Below are 15,012 nucleotides of genomic sequence, written 5' to 3'. Positions count from 1 at the left end.
TCACAACATCCTTGCAGAAAAGGCATTACTTTCTCAATTCTGCAGACTAAGATGCCAAGTCTTGGAAAGGGTTCGTGATTTGCCTCCAACCATCTGGCTGATAAGTAACAGAGGTAGAACTGAAATCACTTTTTCAGTCTCTTGGTCCAGGGTTCTTCTTGTTGCATCAGAGCACCCAGGGCAGGTAGCACGGCACAGGCAAAGGCGTGCATATTCCATGCGCTGCCACCACAAACAACTGCTGGCTGTTCTTCATTTGTTCCCTTGGCAGATATTTATGAGCCTGCAATACACCCTAGAAATACTAGAGCAGTGGACAAAACAGACACAGTTTCTGGTGCCATAGAGAGATGCACTGAGCTAGCCATTCAAGGTGAGACAAGACAGGCCTGGAGATTAAGCAGGTGTTAAAAGAGCAGGTAACAGAAGTTCCCATCATGCCAGGGAATCCAGGGAATGCTGGCTGAAGAATGACATTGTGGCTGATATCTAAAAGCGGTGGCAAGAAACAGCTGCTAGGCAGAGGTACAGATACAAAAGGCCAAAGGCAGGAAAGACTTTGGAAAATCTGAGAAGCTGGGAGTCCAGAGAGGAAAAAGAAGCATAAAGAAGAGGGGGCAAAAGACATGCATTGAGACTGGGACAACAGAGCCAGATGTTGTAGAACCCCCTACCTCAAGGACCCAAAGACCTCAATACTGTGGGCTCGCCAGTGGGCCTCTCGGCTGTCAGGGGTCCCTGGCTGGGGGAGGAAGTCAAGCCCATTAAGCTCTTTAATCTCTCCCCCCTAGGTCATTTCCTCCAGCTACGAATGAATCATACAGTTTCCTTCTCCCCGTCCACATGGCCTGGGTACCGAGGCTTGGAACAGGGGTCTGTTTTCCAGGTGCAGTCTCACCAGTGCCATATAAAGGGGGATTATTCCCCTTCCTGCAGCTTGACTCCTCACACAGGCCGGCCCCAGCAGGGTTGGCTTTCCTCACGGCCAGATCACATTACGAGCTAATATCTAATTTGTAAGTTCTCTATCAAACCTCAGTTTCACGGCATCGTGGCTTCCAAGTGAACATTCACTTCTTCCTCTTTCAAAATTAGCTGAGTGCCCTACAATGGGAGAAGGAGAATGGAATGTACAAACGGTCAAATAACACAGACAGACCTCTAATTGCTATCTGACCACAAGGATGTAACTTCATCCCTTAGTTAACAATCTGTAAAATGGGGTCTTAATTCTTTCACCCATTACAGTGCTGCATACAATCCAAAATCAAGTGGAAAGTTTAATAGGCTGGAATTTTCTTTCTAATACCAGCTTTTCTACCAACAATCTCTCTTGTTTTCAGCTTTCCCATCTGTAACATAAACAGTTGGAAGTAAATAGGCTCTAAGATCCCCCTTTAAATAAAGCAGTCTTTGCTAGACTGTGTTATTAGTGGCTAAAAGATTATTCTGAGAGTTTTTAAATCCTAAGAATTAATATTGCTAGGGTTATATTGCTGTATTTTTTAAGCATCGAATTACTAGGATGTTTTGGAGAAAGGGGAAGAGGATAAGTAAGGATAAACAATCTTTTAGCAGAGTAGTATAATGATCCCAGTTCTCCCCACTCGCAAATCGGTACCATGGAATGACGTTGTACATCCCACTATGGTGTTATCTGGGCCTTTTATTGGAACAATGAGATATTGGTGAATATGATATAAGCAGTCTCAAAAAACTTATGTACTATTAGGGTTGCTTCTCTTGTCTTCTGCTACAACCATGCAAAAAGACATGCCTAGGCTAGACCCTGGCCCCAAGAGAGGATGAGGCACATGTGAAGAAGAGTCAATATACAGACATGCAAGCAAGCCCAGCAAAACTGTAGACTCATGAATGAGCCCAGAAAAACCCTGCCAAGCCCTTCCTAGATGATCTGATCCCTGTTGATAAACTAGAAATAAATATTTGTTGTCATATACCACTGAGTTTTGGGGAAATTTGTTACATAGCATTATTTTAGCAGATGATATAAATCTGAATCTAAGTACTTTGTAATTTCTTTAATTTACAGAAAAAGTAATCTCTAACTCATCTGTCTCAATTACTCTGTCTTCCATTTTCCTCCTGTCTCTCATGAAGGCATGTCCCTGCTCGGAGCCAATATTAACCCTACTATCTCTACTCCAATTCCCTCTCTCCAATCTCCTTCCTAACACCACTTTATCCATCCTTTCATGTCTCAGAATATTTCATGTACTTCGACATCTCTAAGGATGACTTTTCTCAGAGAGGTGAATATAAGAGAAGACGTTGTCTGGAAGCAATTGGTTGCAACAATCCATTTTGTTTGGGGGATTTAGGAGAAAAGTGTCCATCCTCTGATGATCCTCTGAGGACAAAAAAGATAAGCATTCTAGAACTAATCTTGACAAGCTCTACTGGTCTAAGGCTTATACCCTGGGAAGTGGCTCAGTAGGAAGACTTCAAATAAACAGCTGCATCTAGGGCTGGGGTTGAGGAGGAGAGGGTTGGGGGAGGGTGGCCAATGTGGAAGCTCTCTAGTGAGGCTTAGCATGGAGGGAGGAACAGAAGTCCCCTCTTAGAAATCATCTCAGCCTGTGTAAGGATATGTCCTCACTCATCAGCCTAAGCTGTTACAGAAGACAAAAGCCTTGAGTAGGCAGTGAATTGGTCCAGAGATGTGAACCTCCTGAACTTGCAATTATCTCCCAGAGATTCAACTCAGTGGAAGGGAGTTATCTATTTTCAATAAGTACTATTGACTCTTACTCCAAAACAATATAAACGATGAAACTAAATGTATCTTTTTATATTTTTGCTGTTGAGATTTATTTTTCAGAAATGTTAAGTATGCTTGTAGAATCTTCTTCAAATGACTTTCAACTTGGGATTCTCTTAGGGCCTGGAACTAGAGACCAAACCTTTAGTATACTGCTTTTATTCTTCCCTTCATATAGGAAACCCTATGTCAAAGAAATTGGAAATAAAAGTAAGAGTTTATAAGAGAGATCTAAATATCTTATGGGAGGTGATAAGCACATAAACAATAGGTGATATTTATGCCTGTAAGTAATTGCATATGATTTAAAACAGCAAACATTCAGTAAATGTGCATTAAAAGGTACATGCATTGCCATAATATTATCTCTAGAATTCTAGTGTTGATAGATTATAAACTCCATCAGACAAGACGCCTTCACTTTTATTTATAACTGTATACCCAGAGGGGTGTCTGGGTAATTTAGTTGAATGTCTGACTCTTGATTTTGGCTCAGGTCATAATCTCAGGGTCATGAGATAGAGCTCTGCTACAGGCTCTGTGCTTAGCAGGGAATCTGCTTAAGATGCTCTCTCTCCTTCTCCCTCTGTCCCTTCAGCCTCGATGCAAGCTCTTTCTCTCTCTCACTTTCTCTCTATCTCAAATAAATAAACCTTTAAAAAATAACTATATACTCAGTACCTCTAGTATAAGCTCAGATATTTGTGGAATAGATGGATAGATGGAAGATGAACTGATGAAATATATATACATATATATGTTAAAAATAAGTTGGTATTATATTATATATGTTGAATATCCACTGTGCCAGGTATGCTTTCAAGCTGAGGGGATACAAAAAAAAAAAAAAGACCAAATAGAACAAAATGGTTTTTTTGAAGATCTTCAGTTATTTGGTTCTGATCATAATTCACAATTCAATAATCAGGCTGCTCTAATTTATGATGGAATATAACATATATATTTAGACCAAATGTGCTTTCGCCTAGAACAAAAACACCTCATTATGTCACCTTGACAAAGCCATTTTTTAAAAGATTTTATTTATTTATTCATGAGAGACTCAGAGAGAGAGGCAGAGACATAGACAGAGGGAGAAGCAGGGTCCTCACAGGGAGCCTGATGTGGGACTCGATCCCCAGACCCAGGATCACGCCCTGAGCCAGAGGCAGATACTCAACCACTGAGCTACCCAGACATCCCAACCACGCCATTTTTGATAGAATATTCTTCATTTATCTATCACTGAACTTACAACCTATGTCTTTAAATGACTATAGCTCCCCTTCAAATAGCACATCTTTGAGGATAAGAAAAATATTCTATTCTCACTTGGTGGCATGTTACAGGTAATTAATAAATATATGTAGTCATAGAATAACCAACTGGATCTGTGTATGTATTTCCCAAATTTAAATTTTTATGAGAACAAGTCTTCTCTTTATTTTTTTTAATTTTTTTAAAAGATTTTATTTATTTTTTCATGAGAGAGAGAGGCAGAGACACAGGCAGAGGGAGAAGCAGCCTCCACACAGGGAGCCCGATGTGGGACTCGATCGCGGGACTCCAGGACCATGCCTTAGGCTGAAGGCAGGCGCTGAACCGCTGAGCCATCCAGGGATCCCTCAAGTCTTTTCTTTAAATCTTCATCCATAAAATACAGAAATGAGTGAAAATGAACAAAAGGTTCATGATCACATGCCTATTAGATAATTCTTTCAAAAGTCTACACATCACCTTATTTTTCATAGCTATGTTCTGGGAAAGGATGCCATGAGGTATAAATATGAAGAGACCAGAATAGCCAGGTCAAAGAAGAGGGGATGGGGAGGATGTCCTCCAGGAAAGATGTCTCTTTCCCACCCCAGTGTGAAGTAACTGTGCATAAAAAATAAAGATTTGGGGAGATGGGAAATAAAATATTAACTTTATTCCTAGTAAGAAAGACTAGGTCTAGGAGAAATTGGAGTTCCTTACAAGAAACCTCAGAATTACACAGCCATCTATAGCTCACCACAAGCTGTGCTTGGTCACCGCATGGGAGGCAAATCTCCACAAGAACTGCCCTGCTTAGAGCAGAGAGAGCAAGGTCTCTCTGTGGGAATCTGGTTCCCAAGAGCGAAGGGGGAGAGAATGGAACCAGGCTATGTGTGTCCAGTTCTCCTTCATAACTCAATAATCAGAAAAGCCCTCAAGAGCCACCGAGTGAGGCAATATGGGAGGCCAGAAGTGTTACTCTCATGGACACTCTCCGTACAGAAGAACATACACAAAGTGGTGAAGCATCCCTGCTAATCAAATCTTAGTCCTCAGAGGAGAAAGGAATGGGCAGAGCTCCAGATCAAGCAGCCAGAGGGTCACTTCTGAAACAGGGTGAACTGGAGAAATAGGGTCAATGGGCAATCCAAGATCAAAACTATCAATGACTTGGTTGACAAGAAGGCTCAAAACAAGCCTGGAATGTCGAGATCTCCCAGATAATTTCTGCTGCTCCAGGCACCTTCTACACCGCCCCCCACCACTTCCCCTGAACCATGACATCGTATATTCCCTCCCTTCTCTTACGTCACAGCACTCCAAACTAAATCATTTTCCCTGTTCTTTCATAATCAATTTCATATCCCTGCATAGGATAGACATACCTCTTGGTTTTAAATGTTAGAATTTCCTTCCTTGTTTTTTTGGATATGCATGTGTTAAGTGCAGGTCTCAGTTTTCAAGAACCTCTTTAATTAATGCTTAATTTACTGTGTGGCAGACAGTGAAGAAAGGAGCATATATCTTCTTGTAAAGTCAAATGCTGCCAAGGGCAAATGAAAGAAAAAAAGATATTAGGCACTTCCAAAGCCCCTACTCTGAAAGTCACAGCAGGTTGACATTGATTAAAATACCACACATTGTAAAATGTGTGAAAGAAGGTGAACCGGGGCCAGTAAAAATATTTTGTTCCCTCAGGTGAGTAAAATCTTGTATTACATGATTTTCATGTATTTTGGACCTAGTTGGAGGTTATCCTAATTTGAACAAGGCATCATCTTTCCACCTTGCAACTGGCACTCAATTGTATAGCTCATGTCAGAACCACCAGGAATGGTATATCTAGAATATGGATGGTCTTTTCTTAACTATAGCACTGGGCTCTCCAAGGTCATGTGTTTCAGGAAATCATGTGCTTAAATTGCTTTGTTCTGTACTAGGGAAAGGAAAAAACATTTGTTAAGTATTTAGAAGATACATATCTATATATCTCCTATTGGTTCCATTTCTCTGAAGAGCCCTCATGAATACAACAATCAAACAAAACCTAGGAGTACTTACTGCTTAGAGTGAAAACACCGGCTTTCTTTATCTTTTTTCTTCACATCTTTATTGAGATATTACTCACTGCTATAAAACTCACTCTTTCAGAGCAAGCACACCAGTGATTTTAGTATATGCAGTCATCACCATGGTCTAAGTGTAGGACATTTTCATCCGCCTACAAAGAAACTTCGCACCCCATAGCCATTACTTGCCACCTCCCACTCCATACCGCTAGCCTTTGGAAACCACTAAAGTGCTTTTGTGCCTCCATAGATTTGCGTATTCTGAAGCACACAAGTGTGTTTTCGTGGGATTGGCTTCCTTCACTAAGTGCAATATTTTCAAGATTCACCCATGTTTTACACTTTATCTGTACTTTGTTCCTTCTGATTGCTGAATAATATCTCATTATATGTAGATAACATATTTTGTTCCTCCACTTATCAGTTGATGTACACTTAGGTTGTTTCCACATTTTGATTAAAGATTTAATTTATTCATGAGAGACACACACAGAGAGAGAGAGAGGCACAGACACAGGCAGAGAGAGAAGCAGGCTCCATTCCATGCAGGGAGCCTGACATGGGACTAGATCCGGGGTCTCCAGGACCACACCCTGGGCCAAAGGCGGTGCTAAACCACTGAGCCACCCGGGCTGCTCCACATTTTGATTATTTTGAATAATGTTGTTATCAGTATATGTATGCAATTTTTTGTGTAGACATGTATTTTCATTTCTTTTCCCCATGTGCCTAGGAGTGGGATTGGTGTCTAATTCTCTTTTATCTCTGAGCAAAAGAAGTAATCCTTATGGGGGGTTGGGAAGAAAAGTGGAAAACTCCTACAGTTAGCACCAAAACCACTGATGGTGCCATATCAGAGTATACATGAGCTTCCTTTTGCTGCTATAATAAATTACCACAAATTTAGGAGTTTAAAACAACATAATTTCTTTTTTTTTATTTTACTGAAATCCAAAATGTGTCAACTGCACTGAACTACTTCTGGAGACTCCACAAAATAAGTTCCCTTGCTTTTCCCAGTTTATTGAGGCAACTTGCTTTCTTTGGCTCGTGGCCCCTTCCTTCATGTTCAAAGCTAACAGCGCAGCATCTTCAAATCTCTCTCATACTCCCTCTCTGTCTCCTTCTCTCTGCAGAAGACTCTCATAAATTGTGAGGTTTTTAAATACCAGATATTTTGAGGGTAGCATGTCCAGTACATTGATATAATAAACTTGAACTACTCAAGCATAGAAATTAGAATTAATTTGGGTTTTTAAAAAATGAGACAAATACATTTTCTATTTTCATTTAGACAAATAAGAATCTTAGTGCTACAGAAGTACTTAATCAAAAGGGTTATATAAATAGGTCCTTGGATTAGACCTCTAGGGATCAAACCCTAGCTCTCCCATTTACTAGCTAAGTGGCTTTGGCAAGTTATTTAAACGTTCTGTTCCTTAGTTTCCTCATATATTCAATGGAGGATATAAGAATGTTATTTCACAGAGTTGCTTTAAGGCTTAACTAAGATAATAATACATGCAAAATGCTTAGAATTGGCCTGAAATATAGTAAATGTTAATATATGCTTATGACTGTAAAATTACTTAAAACATTTCTAAAGAGAATCAGTTGGGGTAAAACCATATGAAGCAATGAAAATATGTTTCTTAAGGAGAGATAAGTGATTTACCAGGAAAATCTCCAGCTTTGTTTCTTTATAGGAAACTATTTTCCAGGTTACCAGTTTCTAAGACTGAGTCAAGTTGGCTGTCCTGGTGCTGAAATATTTTGATATTACTAGAAATCCTAAGCCTTATAACAGAAAATGAGGTAGGGGTCTTTATCTAATGTCCCAACGTGGCTTTACTTTACCCCAAGGCACAATGGTCATAATTACCATATGGTGGTTAACATTTCTGAGGACCTACTGTGTGCCAGGAACTGTTCTTGGCATTTAATAGGTATTAACTCATTTATTCCTCACTCCAGTCCCATAAGGTAGATCATAATCTCCACTTTATAGAAGTGAAAACTGAGGCCCAGAGAATCTAAGCATCTTGTTCAATGTTAGACCAGCTGGTAAGAAGCAAAGGATGGTAAGCTTGATCTCTTATTCTTAGGGGTGTAGATCTTCCCACAAGGGAGACGGTGAACATGGTGGGTGGGAGCCATCTCTGGAGCCAGCCTGCCTGGGTTCAAAGTCTGGCTTTGTGATGTATAGAAGCTGGGTAACCTCAGGCAAATCGCCTAACCTCTCTGTGGCTCATCTGTAAATAGTGGTGGACATAACATCTACTTCATGAGGTAGGTAGTAAATAACATTTACAACATTGCCTCACCCACAGCAAATGCTCAATAAGTGCTTCCAAATCAGAATTGCTTTCTTTTGTAATAGATTCTGCCTTTTAAATATCTTCAAATGTTAAAGAAAATCAGTTCTAGTGTGTACACTCAATCACATTCCCTGATATTTGCTTATACAATCATGTTTAGTCTTCAACAGTCTTTCTGTGAATTTTCTTACTCATCTACTTGTTCATTCTTATTTCTTCAACAAAATGTTTTGGGCTTCCTGCATGAGCTAAATCCTGTGTCATAGATTCTCACCCCCAATCCTTATAAACCGCCCCCCCATGCAAATGATAGATTTGCTTCCATTTTTTAATGGGAAAATGGAGACTCGGAGATGCTAGGTGACAGTCCCAGCTAGGAAACAGAGACTCTCTCACCCATCTTGCTGATACTCACACTCTGTGGGGTCATGGGATGAACACACTGAGCAGCCACAATTGACCATGAGGTCTGCTTTGGCTGGTTGCCAATTGTTGACCATCAGTGGTGTATTTGATCTGAGATTCTCCATCCAAAACAGAAACCATAGTACCTACTTTCCAGGGTTGTTGTGCAAGTAGCTCAATTTGTTAGTACACATACATGAAATCAGGCGTCCCATTAATGGTTACTCTTTGTTATATCCATTTATTAATTTCTTTGTTAAATTTAGCCTGCTCTTTCTAATGAACCACTAATGTGATTTTTATATAGAATGCATTCAGGGCAAACTTTTCATCTAAGTTTTTTTTTATTTTATTTTAATATAAATGATGAAAAGGTAGCCTGGAACATTTTACACATCTGTTACAAAACCCCTGGGAGTTGACTTGAATCCAAAGCAGGTGGCTGGGCAGGACATATTGGTCTGTATGTAGAGCTGGACGTCCCTCAAAAGCCCACGAACCAAGGAAAAAGTCCAAGAGAACTGTGAGAAAACAGTAATTAATAACTACAAACGTAGCTTCTAGTCCTCATGATAAAGTTCCTGTGCAAAGCCATAAAGAGATCAATTCCACATTTCAAACTCTTGCCCTAACTCCAAAGCATCATTAACCAACAAGAATGAAGCTCTATTAGCACAGAGTACCAGCCAGGAGTCAAATGTACTAGGCATTTCATATGCATTATCTTGTTTTTTTTTATCCACAAAACAACTGTTACGGGTTGAATTATCTACCCCCCTCCAATTCATATGTTGAAGCCCTAACCCTCAGGACCTCAGAATGTGATTTCATTTGGGTATAAGGTCCTTGTAGATATAATTAGTTAAGATGAGGTCATTTAGGTGGGCCCCAATCCAATATGACTTATGTCCTTTTAAAAAGAGGAAATTTGGAAGAAAAAAAAAAAAAGAGGAAATTTGGACACAGACACACACACACATAGGGAGAACATCATGTGAACATGGAGGGAGAGATTGGGGTGATGCTTCTACAAGCCAAGGGATACCAAAGATTGCCAGCAAACCCTCAGAAGCTAGAAGAGAGGCAGGGAGCAGATTTTTCCTCACAGCTGTCAGAAGAAAGCAACCCAGCCAACACCTTGATCTTAGACTTCAAGCTTCCAGAATCATGAGACAATAAATTTCTGTTGTCTAACCCATCCAGCTTTTGGTGCTTTATTATGGCAGCTGCAGGAAACTAACACAGCAACCCTCAGAGAGACGTATTGTTGGTCTCACTTTTTGGAAACTTACATTTAGAAAGTTTGGTGTCTTGCCCAAAGAACCACTGTTGGTAGTTGGGTAAAGTTGGTGGGACAGCCTTATTCTGAAGGCCCTATGCTGGGCTATGTGGGTTCCATCATCCACCTTCTTTCTAATCTTTATGTTAAAAAAAAAAAAAAAAAAAGATGTCCCTTGCTCTGTTTGCATTGGGTGACTAAACTCTCTCAGAAACCAAGTATGTTTGGGGGGAATCCCTGGGTGGCTCAGCAGTTTAGTGCCTGCCCTTGGCCCAGGGTGTGATCCTGGAGTCCCAGGATCGAGTCCTGCATCAGGCATCCTGCATGCAGCCTGCCTGCTTCTCTCTCTGCTGGTGTTTCTGCCTCTCTCTGTATATGTCTCTCATGAATAAATAAATAAATAAATAATCTTTAAAAAAAAAGAAACCAAATATGTTTAATAAAATAACTCATTTATACCCATAAGAACTACTGACCTATCCCATTGAGAAACATCACAATCCTAAAGAATAATGGCAGACATTTCAACAGTACTTTGTACACTTAGTGGTGTTGGCTTAGGTTTTCATAGGAATCCTCATGAGCAAATGTCACCATCTCAAAGGGGGAACATACACAAAAACACTGTGGGATTTGCCAAAGTGAAGCAATGAACATGTGCCCAAACCAGCACTGGAGCCAGTTCCTGGTCCATCATGTTGTTTTGACGCCACAAACACAAGCTTAACCTGCTTCTGCATCTGATATATCTGCTTCTTAGCTCCAGTCAGGCAAAGTACTAGGCAGGCAGGGTACCTATTAGAAAAAAAAGCACCACCTTTGAAATGGAGCACATGTGAGTTCAATTAACAGTTACCTTAAACAAGACCCTCCATTTCTTCAATTGTGAAATAGACTATTGTGAGGATGAATGCAATCAACTATAAAAAGTATCCCACAGAGAATCCTGCTAAATAAGTTTTTTACACTATCCAAAGAATACCCTGGCTTACCCCCAGCTTCCCCATTGAGTCAGGATGCTGTCTTGAGTTTTTGTCTTTTGCTGAGGTGTTAAATCACATACATAGACATTGTGGTGTTGCATGGATGAAATAACATTTTCTAGATTTTCATTTCCATGCAAATGCAAGGAATTACTTATAAAGAATCTGAAAAGATACTAAAAATACCCAGAACATAGAAGATATTAAATACTTACTTGTTTAATTAATAAAAACTACTACACCCACTTCACCCCCAAGATTCAGAAGAACCTGCTGTGATGAACATAAGATAAATTTCACCGAGACAGTATGTTTAGAGGTGAGAAAAGGAAGAGAGCTCATTTACCCTGGAAAATTAGAAAACATAAGCACCAGTTTGATTAATAAGAACATCTCATATGTTAGTTTAAATTATAACTAAAACCCAAAGTTTCATTTAAAAACAAAAAGAACTCTGCAATTTCTTCTTAGTTAACTGTGAATTTAATTTTAGATCTACTCATCCCTCTAATTCAATGCTACTACAAGTAAAACTTCTTTTAAACCATGTCCCTATGCAAATATTTTTTTAGAAACACATCTATAGATTTGTCTTGGAGGAATTCTAACAAATGTCTTGAAATCCTCATCTAATCTGGGTTTGATATTTGATAACAGGAGATGCTAAGAAGACCTATCTCATAGTTTTCTGTTGGAGACCAACCTCAAATGATCACTGAGTGTTCAAAGTCAATACCTATTAATGCTTGTACATATGGTATTAATTCCACATTAATTCTGTCAAAAGTGATATCATAGTTAGAAGTTCCAAATGATGACATCACTAAAACAACTTGGTTTTCATGAGCGTGGGACCAGTCAGTGCCAAAATCCAGTTCAATGTATTCATCCGTCCATTCTGACAAGTTCAGTTTAATTAGTTCATGGCCTCATAACGAACAAGAGACTGGCTTTCTGTCCAATTGCCAAAGCCATTTCTATTCTCTTCAACTTAAGTGCCAAATGCTTACACTGCTTTGCCCAATTTATACCTTTGCCTATAATTACTGGTCCCCAAGGTGTGATTGTCCTTTTTCATAAGAGTTTGTGCAGCTGCCAACATGAAGTTGTAAATAAATTGTAATACCGTTGCTATGAGGTGTAAAAATCCCACAGCTCATATCCAGAGCCTTGTATAATAAACTCGAGTAAACATTCCATTTCCTGCAAATGATTGTGGTCTGTGACTAGATTTAGAAAACAGGGCAGTAAGTCATCTTTCTTTAATGAGTCGTTGAAAACAAAGTCGTATCCCATGAAACCAAAACCTGTCCTTGACAAAAACAAATAGCTTATTTGTAAAAGACCCTCCAAAGGGGGATAGCTTTTTCTGTAGCTCGTGATCGGAGTTCTATTTTTTGCACTTAGAAGTGCTTAGACAATAGCAACCCTGCTCTCCCAACAGCACCCACTGCCAATGAAGTTCAAGGCATTGGTTTTCTAACAAGACAGACAATATGCTAAGGGACAAGAGGAGAGAATCAGACTGAGAAAGACCCAGCTTGATGGCTCACTCTTCCACTTGCCAGCTGTGCAACCTTGGTCATTTAAAACCTCCATACCTCAGTTTCCTTAGCTATAACTGGGGAGAATGACGTCCACTCAACAGGGTTGGTATGATCATGCAATGAGATAATTAAAAGCAGAGCACCCAGCCACAGTCCTGCCCAACAACAGGTGACACAGAAATGTTAATTTCTTCCTTCTTTTTCTTTGTAATAGACATAAAACTCGCATCTCTGGATTTCCACCAGATTAATCTTAGGCTTTGTGTGGAAGGGGCTACAACTAAGGAACAAACCATATTTTTTAGCACTGCCATTCTTAACAAGTGATAAAGATTTCTTCTAACATTGCATCATCTGTGAAATGTGCAAGACTGCCAAAGTGATGCCCTATAAACTATATCTAAAATTTATTATGACTACTGGAATGTTTCTCATTTTATTTTTCGTATTGAAAGGTTCGCTGATGATCTTTCTTGTTTACTTACAATAGAATTTAAGAAACATAGACATTATTTTTTTAATTTTATTTATTTATTTATTTATTTATTTATTTATTTATTTGAGAGAGAGAGAGAACAGGAGTAGGGGGTGTGGAGAGGGAGGAGCAAACTCCCCTCTGAGCAGAGAGCCTAACATGGGGCTCTAATCCAGGACCCCGAGATCACGACCTGAGCTAAAGGCAGATGCTTAACTGACTGAGCCATCCAGGCACCCCAAGAAACTTAGACACTTCAAATCAGAATTGTATCCTATAGAACTAAAAAAAAAAAAAAAAAAATGGAGTCAGCGTTAACGTGAAACAAAGTTTACATTTGAATCAATTAAGTCAAAAGTAATCACTAATGAAGGTCACTGTGTGCCCAAGAGCCCAGTTCTTTCAGTGGAAAATTAAATTAATCAAGATTAATAATTCATTCTTATACATGGCAAAGACCATTAATGCTGCCAAATGTACATGGTTTCTCCTAACATGTATATTTCTCAACCTCTCTTGTAGTTAGTTTGTGTTAATTTGACTAGTTCTGGTCAATAGACCAGAATGGAAAGTAATGTGTATTATTATCAATTAAAGAACTTGAGAGTCTGTGTATCTCCTCCACATCTCTCTCCAGCTTCAAAGACCCTGGAAGACATGTACCGGGTGACATAGTATAAGATGAAGTAGAATCTGATCATAGAATTTTGTACCAATGAAAGGTTAAACATTATAATATTAAGTATGAAGGGGTTGTTTACTACAGTCTTTTGGATTATCTGTGCCCTTCTATTAGGTCAGAGTTCACCTTGCTTTGTGTTCTAGGAAAAATATCCAAGGTTTCCTAGCTTTTACCAGATGCTGGGTATAATTTGGTTCACATTCACAGTCTTCCTTAAAAATTAAAAAATAAAAACACCTCCCCATGAAGTTGTGCTTTGGCTTCCAAGGAATGCTTCCTATTTTCAGTTACCATGCGAAATTCACCAGACAAGCATTATTTTGCTGCCTTCTGACTGCAGGTTCTAGAGCACAGTTGCCTTGTTTTGCAATGTCTGAGTTTTAGCTGCAGAAGGGTAAAATGTTCCTTTAGCTTCCTCCTCATAACTCCCACATCCTTAGGACTCAGATATGGCCATGGACAAGCTAATGAGCAGGACTTCAATAGACACTGACTGTCAGGATTGGGTCCCCAAGCCAAAATTTTCCTCGAGAAGAACATTTCTTCTTCTCCTAGAAGACACAGGGATCCCTCATTGCTAGCCCACTTCGTTCACTAGCTCTTCTCTATGATTTTGGTTTCTAGGAATGCTCAAAATATGGAGTCAAACCTGGCCGCCATGTATACTTAGTTTGCATTTCTCAGTTTCAGGAGAATGTGAGAGCCTTGTAGCCAGAGTTACTCACTTCTCTCTTCTTATCTTTCATACTAGATTACTCTATTGATTTTGACTCAAGTGCACTGAATTGGCAAACTAAGGTAACATTTCAAAAATAAATTGTCAATAGTCCTATTATAAAAAGTCATTCTATGACTGTAATTATAATATATCAGAAGAGAAACAGACCTTAAATCATGTTTTTAAGCCTCTCCTTTTATAGACAGGAAAACAAATCCCAAAATGGTAAGTGACTTATTCAAGATCGCCCAGCTACTCAAACAAATTAATGCTTTATTTGTTGGAATTGTCCAAGGATATTGGTTTCTGGCTAGAAAGCCAGTGTCTGATCCAAACTCTGGTACTTACTGGTTGCTAGAGATTGTTCTAAAGAAGTCACACAGCCTTTCTCCTCTTCAGCTTCTTACTCTGCAAAATGGAAATAGATACCAACCTTCTGACCATCTATGCAGCTCAAATAATAAAACACAGGTACAAAATGTCTTGTTAACTATCCT

The 15,012-nt window shown here is 39.3% G+C and overlaps 1 long non-coding RNA gene across 1 annotated transcript; it reads right to left on the bottom strand.

Moving 5' to 3' along the window:
• Window positions 1–9,203: 9,203 nt before the first annotated feature.
• On the bottom strand, window positions 9,204–11,871 carry LOC140610431 (uncharacterized). Its single transcript, XR_012012085.1, has 4 exons — window positions 11,797–11,871; window positions 11,309–11,440; window positions 10,726–10,905; window positions 9,204–9,352 (listed from the first exon to the last, which is right to left on the bottom strand). It is a non-coding gene; the product is annotated as an uncharacterized lncRNA (long non-coding RNA).
• Between the last annotated feature and the right edge of the window lie 3,141 nt (window positions 11,872–15,012).

The sequence above is a fragment of the Canis lupus genome, chromosome 2 (assembly GCF_048164855.1).
Source record: "Canis lupus baileyi chromosome 2, mCanLup2.hap1, whole genome shotgun sequence".
Taxonomy (NCBI): Eukaryota; Metazoa; Chordata; class Mammalia; order Carnivora; family Canidae; genus Canis; species Canis lupus.
This window is presented reverse-complemented; position numbering and strand designations above follow the sequence as displayed.